Source organism: Jaculus jaculus, unplaced genomic scaffold (assembly GCF_020740685.1).
Source record: "Jaculus jaculus isolate mJacJac1 unplaced genomic scaffold, mJacJac1.mat.Y.cur mat_scaffold_42_1_1262500_arrow_ctg1, whole genome shotgun sequence".
NCBI classification, from domain to species: domain Eukaryota; kingdom Metazoa; phylum Chordata; class Mammalia; order Rodentia; family Dipodidae; genus Jaculus; species Jaculus jaculus.
Genome location: NW_025423496.1, coordinates 656,819 through 664,105, shown reverse-complemented (window position 1 = coordinate 664,105; position 7,287 = coordinate 656,819). Strand labels below are relative to the sequence as shown.

Genomic DNA, 7,287 nt, shown 5'->3' with positions numbered 1-7,287 from the left:
GCTCTTCCACTTCTGTGGCTTCTCCCCAACTATTGCTTTGGGTTTCTTTCCTCGCTTAAATTAACGTGAGGACCTGAGTTTTGTTTAATTTGTTTTGCAAAACAAGTAAAGACATAAAGGAGAAATGAGGCAATTCAGTAGTCATAGATAAAAAACTTCAGTCTTTACATAATGGACAGAAGAGCTAGATAACAGTCCAACAGTGTTGAGCACTAGATCGAATAGATGCCTGCAAAGCATTGTGTCCACTATTAGCAGAATGCACACACTTCTCAAGTTCACATGTAACAGTCCCACCTACAGGGTATGTGTTAGATCTTAACCAAACATCCATTAATTTTATAAGATGGAAATAATAATACATGTTCTCCAAATGCATTAAAATGAAATTAGGAATCAATAATGACAGACTGGCAAATCATAAGTATTTAGAGACTAACAGTGAAAAAAAAAAAAACAGGCAGTGGATGAAAACTCCAACTCCAAAGAAAAAGTAGAAAATGCTTCTAGGTGGCTAAAAATATATCATAATTTATGGGATTCAATTAACACCATGACATGCCACCTTATAAAACTGGAGAATGATGAGGGAGGTAAATCCACTTAGACAATAATTTAAGAAACTGTTAACAGTAACAAGTTAACATGGATGTAAGGTAATTGAGAACTTCATATTCTGCTTTGGAAAACAAGGAGATCTTCAAAATACTTAGTATATGTGGTGTTACTTGCTGTCACTGTGTGGGTGGATCCTAAGGTCCAGGGTGCAGGGGCAGATTTGGAATTGCAACCTAAGATATGCAGAGTGCTTCAGTTCTGTCTGGGGGTACCTGGAGTGTGCTTGCTTTTGGTGGTGGTTGCTTTTCTCACTGTATGCATCTGTGAAAGGGACCAGCTTCTTCAATTCTAGAACTTGCTGTTGATCAGTAGGCTTCAAATAAACCCCATTCCTCCCATAACTTTGGATTGGAAGTTCATCCAGCAACTGAGTCTGACTAATGGAGTATAGTTAACATATCACCCAACAATTCTACTTATACATATAAAGTAAAGAAAACCAATGGAATATGTTCACACAAAACCTTGTGCCAAAACAAAACTTGCTCATAGCATAATACCCACAAAGTACTATGGTAGTTTGAATGTCACTCTGAAATAAATAAATAAAGATAAAATAAATAAATAAAAATTTAACTTTGTCCAGTCTGGTAGCTCATGCATATCTTTAAACCTACACTTGGGAGACTGAGGTAGGCAGATCACCATGAGTTCAATGCCACCATACATTGCAGGTCAGCCTGGGCTAGAGGAAAACCTTACCCTCAAAAAATCAAACAATCCCTCAAGACACAAAATGGCCTCGATATCCATGACCTCATAGGGCCTGACACTACCTACACAAGACCATCATAAGAGGAGGGAAAGATCACAACATCAAAATAAAAGAGAGACTTATTGAGATGGGGAGGGGATATGATGGGGAATGGAATTTCAAAGGGAAAAAAGGGGGGGAGGGAGAGAATTACCATGGGATATTTTTTATAATCATGGAAAATGTTTTAAAAATTGAGAAAAAGTAAAATAAGATTAAAAACAAACAAAAATAATCAAAGAAAACCATAGAACCATAAGACATGTGAAATAGCCAAAGTGATTGTGAATAAGAACCAGCTAGGGGAATCACACTACTTCCTGATTTAAATTATACAGAAAGTTTAAGTGGAACACTCAGGAGCCATACATTTTTTAGTAGAAAATTTTCAGTGCCAGGGATGAGATACCTTCCAGTGAGTTATTGGCCATGAAGGTCTATGATGCCCCTAAAACATTATAAGCCATTGCCAAGGCCCTTGGTTTCCCACCAGGAATAGATGTTAAGACCCTATTGCTGAGGACTCCACATACTTGGGCTGCAAGGTCACTGAGCTATCATCCTAGAGCTGAGCTGGAAACCTCCTCCATGTAAGCCAGCTGACAGAAAGCTGGAAGAAGCTTTCTGTACATGCACTTCAATGGGAAAGAGAAATCACCAATGAACATAATCAACATTGGACACAGCAAGCCTTATATTTGGCCAGCCATGCCAAATGAGCCAATGGAGGCAATAGTGGCATTTATGTTGTGGGGGAACCAACCACCCTTTAATTTGACTGGAAGCCTGCTCCAAGGGAGGGAATACATCCCTGATACTGAAAACCTACAACAGGGGTAGTCATGAGACCTAGCTTTGTAACTTCTGCTGCTGTCTTGTTAAATGTCTACATTATGCTCACCAAACTGCCCAGTAAGCACTTTTCTTAATGTTCATATCCATATATTCATGCAACTCTCACTTTGGATTAGAGAACCTTCTTTTCAGATGGCAGTGACATGGGGATGACTCAGGAGGCAACATGTTGCTGAGACGAAGTGACAGAGGAGTGTTCAGCACTGAAATATCTCTATCACACCTTCCAAGGATCAGGGTCCATTGCAGAAGAGGTAAGGGGAAGAATGTAAGAGACAAATGAAGGGTAGGACTCCTTACAATGTGCTCTTCCAGACACAAAATGGTCTGGATATCCATGACTTCACAGTTCCTGACACTACTTACACAAGACTATAATAATAGGAAGAAAAGATCATGACATCAAAATCAAACAGAGATTGATTGAGAGGGGGAGGGGATATAAGGAGAGCGATGGGGGAGGGGATATGATGGAGAATGGGCTTTCAAAGGGGAAAGTGGGGGGGGAGGGAATTACCATGGAATATTGTTTACAATCATGGAAGTTGTCAATAAACAACAAAATAAGAAAATACAAAAATTCCAGCCTGGCAGATCAGCACTCATGAGTCATCCCAGCACTTGGGAGGCACAGGCAGGAAGATAAAGACTTTAAGGGGCCATCCTCAGTCACATAGTGAGGCCAACTGGGGCAATGTGAGATCTTGTCTCCCAAAACAAAGCCAACCAAACAACAATAGAGAGAAAAAGAAATCTATAGTAGCACATTATGGTACCTGCATAGGAACACTCAGTTCATGGACCAATGGAAGAAAATAGAGATACCAAGAGTAAATTCACTCATTCATTGCCAAATTATTCTCAACCAAGTTGCCAAGGACACATGTCAGAAAACTGCTGTGTTTTCAATGAATGGTTTTACACACAGGATGTATCTACATGTAAAAGAATAAAATTGGTCCTGAACTCACCCCATATATAAAACACAACTTAAAATCAATTAGAGCAAGGTGTAGTGGCACATATCTTTTATTCCTGCACTTGAGAGACAGAGGTAGGATGACTGACGTCAGCATGAAGCCAGGATGATACTACATGGTAAATTTCAGGTCAGCCTGAGCTACAGCAAGACCTTTTTTAAAAAATTAATTAAAGCCTGAAACATAAGAATGGAAACTGCATAATTACGAGAAGAAAACATTTGTGAAGTTTTGGGTATGTGGACAATGATTGTTTTAGAGATTGGACAAAAAGTACAACAAAAGCAAAAACGTAAAACAAAACAAAACAAAATTTAAAAACAACCTAATGGGATTTTGCTCCACTAAAGAGCTTCTGTACAATGATTAGAAATTGCCATCATAGTTAAAAGGCAATATTTAATTTTTCTTTTAACATTTAGAGAGACTTTATTAGATTAAGAGAAGGAAGTACAAACAGCGCTGGCTATGTGGATGGGAGGAGTGGGTAGAGAGTCCCGAAAGCAATATTCTTTTTTTTTTTTTAAATTTTTTTTGGTTTTATTTTATTTATTTATTTATTTGAGAGCGACAGGCAGAGAGGGGGGGGGAGTGGGCATGCCAGGGCTTCTAGTCACTGCAAACCAACTCCAGACTCATGCACCCCCTTGTGCATCTGGCTAATGTGGGTCCTGGGGAATTGAGCCTTGAACCAGGGTCCTTAGGCTTCACAGGCAAGCATTTAACTGCTAAGCCATCTCTCCAGCCCCCCCTTTTTTTTAATTAATTTATTTATTTGAGAGCAACAGACACAGAAAGAAAGACAGATAGAGGGAGAGAGAGAGAATGGGCGCGCCAGGGCTTCCAGCCTCTGCAAACGAACTCCAGATACATGCGCCCCCTTGTGCATCTGGCTAACGTGGGACCTGGGGAACCGAGCCTCGAACCAGGGTCCTTAGGCTTCACAGGCAAGTGCTTAACCACTAAGCCATCTCTCCAGCCCCCCAAAAGCAATATTCTTAATGGAAGCAAAACTTCAAGTCATATACCTAATAAAGATAAATAGCTCAAACACATGAGGAATGGATACACTGAATAGCCAGCAGCAAAAATCCAAATGGAAAATGGGCTTGAAAGACTTCTCAGTGGTTAAAGCCATTGCTTGCAAAGCCTACTGGCCCAGGTTCAGTGCCCCAGTCCCATGGAGCCATACAGGCATTCACTTGCAGTCACAAGAGACCTTGAAACATACATTACTAGATAAATAAAATATTTTACCTGTGGGAAATATGACTAATATGCAATATGTTTATACAGTAAAGGTCACAATTGATAAAAATAATTGAAGAACACTGAAAAGTATAAAAACAAAGGTAAAAACATCTCTTGTACCAGTTATGGTCCTTAAACTTATTTTTACTTACTGTGAGAGATGTTTGCAATCTGGTGCTGGGAACATGAGGTGTAGTACTCTTGGTCTCCTGATACAAGTACAAACATTAAAGGGGTATGGGATGTGAGGAACAACTGTCAGAACATTCAATAAGAGTAGTCCGATCATAGAAAGAGCATGGAGTGTAAAGTGACATCACTCCATCCCCCTCCCCACCCAGTATGCAGCCTGGACATGGGCACTTCAAGCACACAAGAGGGGAAAGGAGGAGCAGCACAGAGTAGAAGAGGAACTTGGAATGTTCTAAGAATGTGAAGCTATCAACTAGCTTTTGTTTATTTCTTATTCCATAGTCTGCAAGAAATACTATGGTAGTAATAGCAAAAATCCACAAAAGGTGGTTTGAACTCACTAAGAAAGAAAAAATTCTCCAAGCAAAGGATTGCAATGCTTTTCCCTCCTTTCACTCTTTCCTTTTCTGTCCTCACACAACTTGAGCCCAGAAGCAGTTGTAATCACAAAAGTTTGTGCTAGAGAAGGTTAAATAAAGCTCCAAATTTCTGACTATTGGAGTCAAACTTACAGCCTTAGAAAATCAGAAAGTGCCAGGAAAGAAAAAGCTGAGATAAAGTAACCCTAAGAATTTGTTTAAAGACTCTTGGGCTTATCTCTGGATTGAGCATGCATTAATCTGATCAGAACAGAATACAAAAACAAACAAACAAACAAAAAAAACCTTAAAGAATGTAAATAACAGGTAACCCACTGTCCATGTCCCAGAAAGAAGATATGGTGTGCACTCAGAATATATGCAAAGTCTAACAGATGCTGGAAGCACAGATCACAAAGTGTGAGATGAAACTTATCTATTCCAAGCTAGCTTAATTATCTGCTCAACAACAAGAATACCAACAAATCCAAGTGTCCACAGGATTCACAAAAAGATCCATGTCTCATTCAGGATACATACAATTCAACCCAAAATTCCATGGCTAAGGAGAGACAGGGAAATCTCAATAGAAAAAACAAGGAATAGCAACCAAAAGGCAGCAAAGGTAGCAGCTGGAGGCAGAAGGGAGGCCACTAGGTTGCTGAGGAGACAGATTTCCTGGTTGAAAGAAGTGTGCAGGCCTGTAAAGAAGGTTGTAAAAAGTGCTGCCAGTGGTAAAGCTGTCCAGCACAGCAACGTCTATCAGTGGCCCACAAATGTAGAATGAACATTAGGCCAACTCACCAAGCTGGGGCAACCATTTAAATACATTGTGACCTATGTGCAAAAGAATGGAGGTGGATTACACACAGCAAGTTCCTGCTTCTGGGACAGACACTCCTGATGGGTTGCGCTCTGTGCAATGGGCGACCAAGACCATGGACCTTACCATCAGTGCCTTTGGATTGTCCTTCTGACCTCTGTGTCAGCTCATCACCTCCTTTCATTTAACATCTCTATTTTATTTTCTTTTTAAAAATATTTTTATTAATTTATTTAAGGGAGACAGAGAGAATGGGTGTGCCACAGCCTCCAGCCTCTGAAAGCGAACTCCAGATGCAAATGCCACCTTGTGCATCTCACTTATAGTCCGGGGAATTGAACCTTGGTCCCTTGGATTTGCAGGAAAGCACCTTAACCACTAAGCCATCCCTGCAGCCTCTATTTCATTTTCTTAACCACAGGATGTGAGAGTGGCCAACCCATTTGTCCTGTGAGTATATGTTCTGTGGCACTCTCAAAATGTGGAGGAATAAACCAAATGACTGCACTAGAGTATGTGTTGCATACTGTTAGTCAGACAAGCAACTCTGTAGGAATCTGAACGTGCATTGCCTCTTAATTGTTTCTTTTCAAAGGTAGCATAAATTGAAATCTGTTAGTGGGAAACTTTCAGTACTTTAAAATAACTCAAATACATCAATTTGCCATATATTATACTTTTGTTACTATAATAAATTATTTCAATTTTTAAAAGATGTTTCTTGAAATGGGGAGATTGCTCGGTGGTTAAAGGTAGTTACCTGTGCACTCTATAGGCTCAGGTTTGATTCTTCCATTTATCCACTGAAACTTTCCTGTTATTCACTCATGTCAGTTTCATAATCAATACTTGACAAAAGGGTTTTGCCTCACATTTGGAACCTATCTGAAAATGCATGTGCAACTTGTGGTATTTCATGCCCCACCATACGCAGAGAAAGGAATGTGATGCACTCTGGGGATAGATTAGTTATCTTCTCCTGAAGAGATTATATTAATACCAAGGCCTGAAAGCCCAACTCCTTGTGAGTCTGATGCAGGAGGATCATAAGTTCAAGTCCTGCAAGGGGTATAGATCACATTAAGATCCAGTCTGGATATATTAGCAAGACTCTATATCAAAATTAAGAGGTATTTAAAAGGCAGCAGATGTTGCTCAGTGGTGCAGTACTAGCCTAACACACATGAAGCCCTAGGTTCAATCCCTAGTAATACACACACACACACACACACAGAGAGAGAGAGAGAGAGAGAGAGAGAGAGAGAGAGAGAGAGAGAGAGAGGGAGAGAGAAATTGTTTCTCTAATAAAGGCACATAACTAAAACAAGCATCAGGCCACCAAGAATTACACAGTAGACTACACCATGGTAACGCTAGTGCTCTTATAGCACTAAGTTCTCCTGGTCCCTTGCCAGGTCATAGTCCTCATTCTATAAATTATCCCACTACTTCCTT

The 7,287-nt window shown here is 40.0% G+C and overlaps 1 pseudogene; it reads left to right on the top strand.

The window, feature by feature from the left end:
* The first annotated feature begins 645 nt into the window (after positions 1–645).
* Positions 646–5,986, top strand: LOC123457385 (annotated as a pseudogene).
* The last annotated feature ends 1,301 nt before the right edge of the window (positions 5,987–7,287 follow it).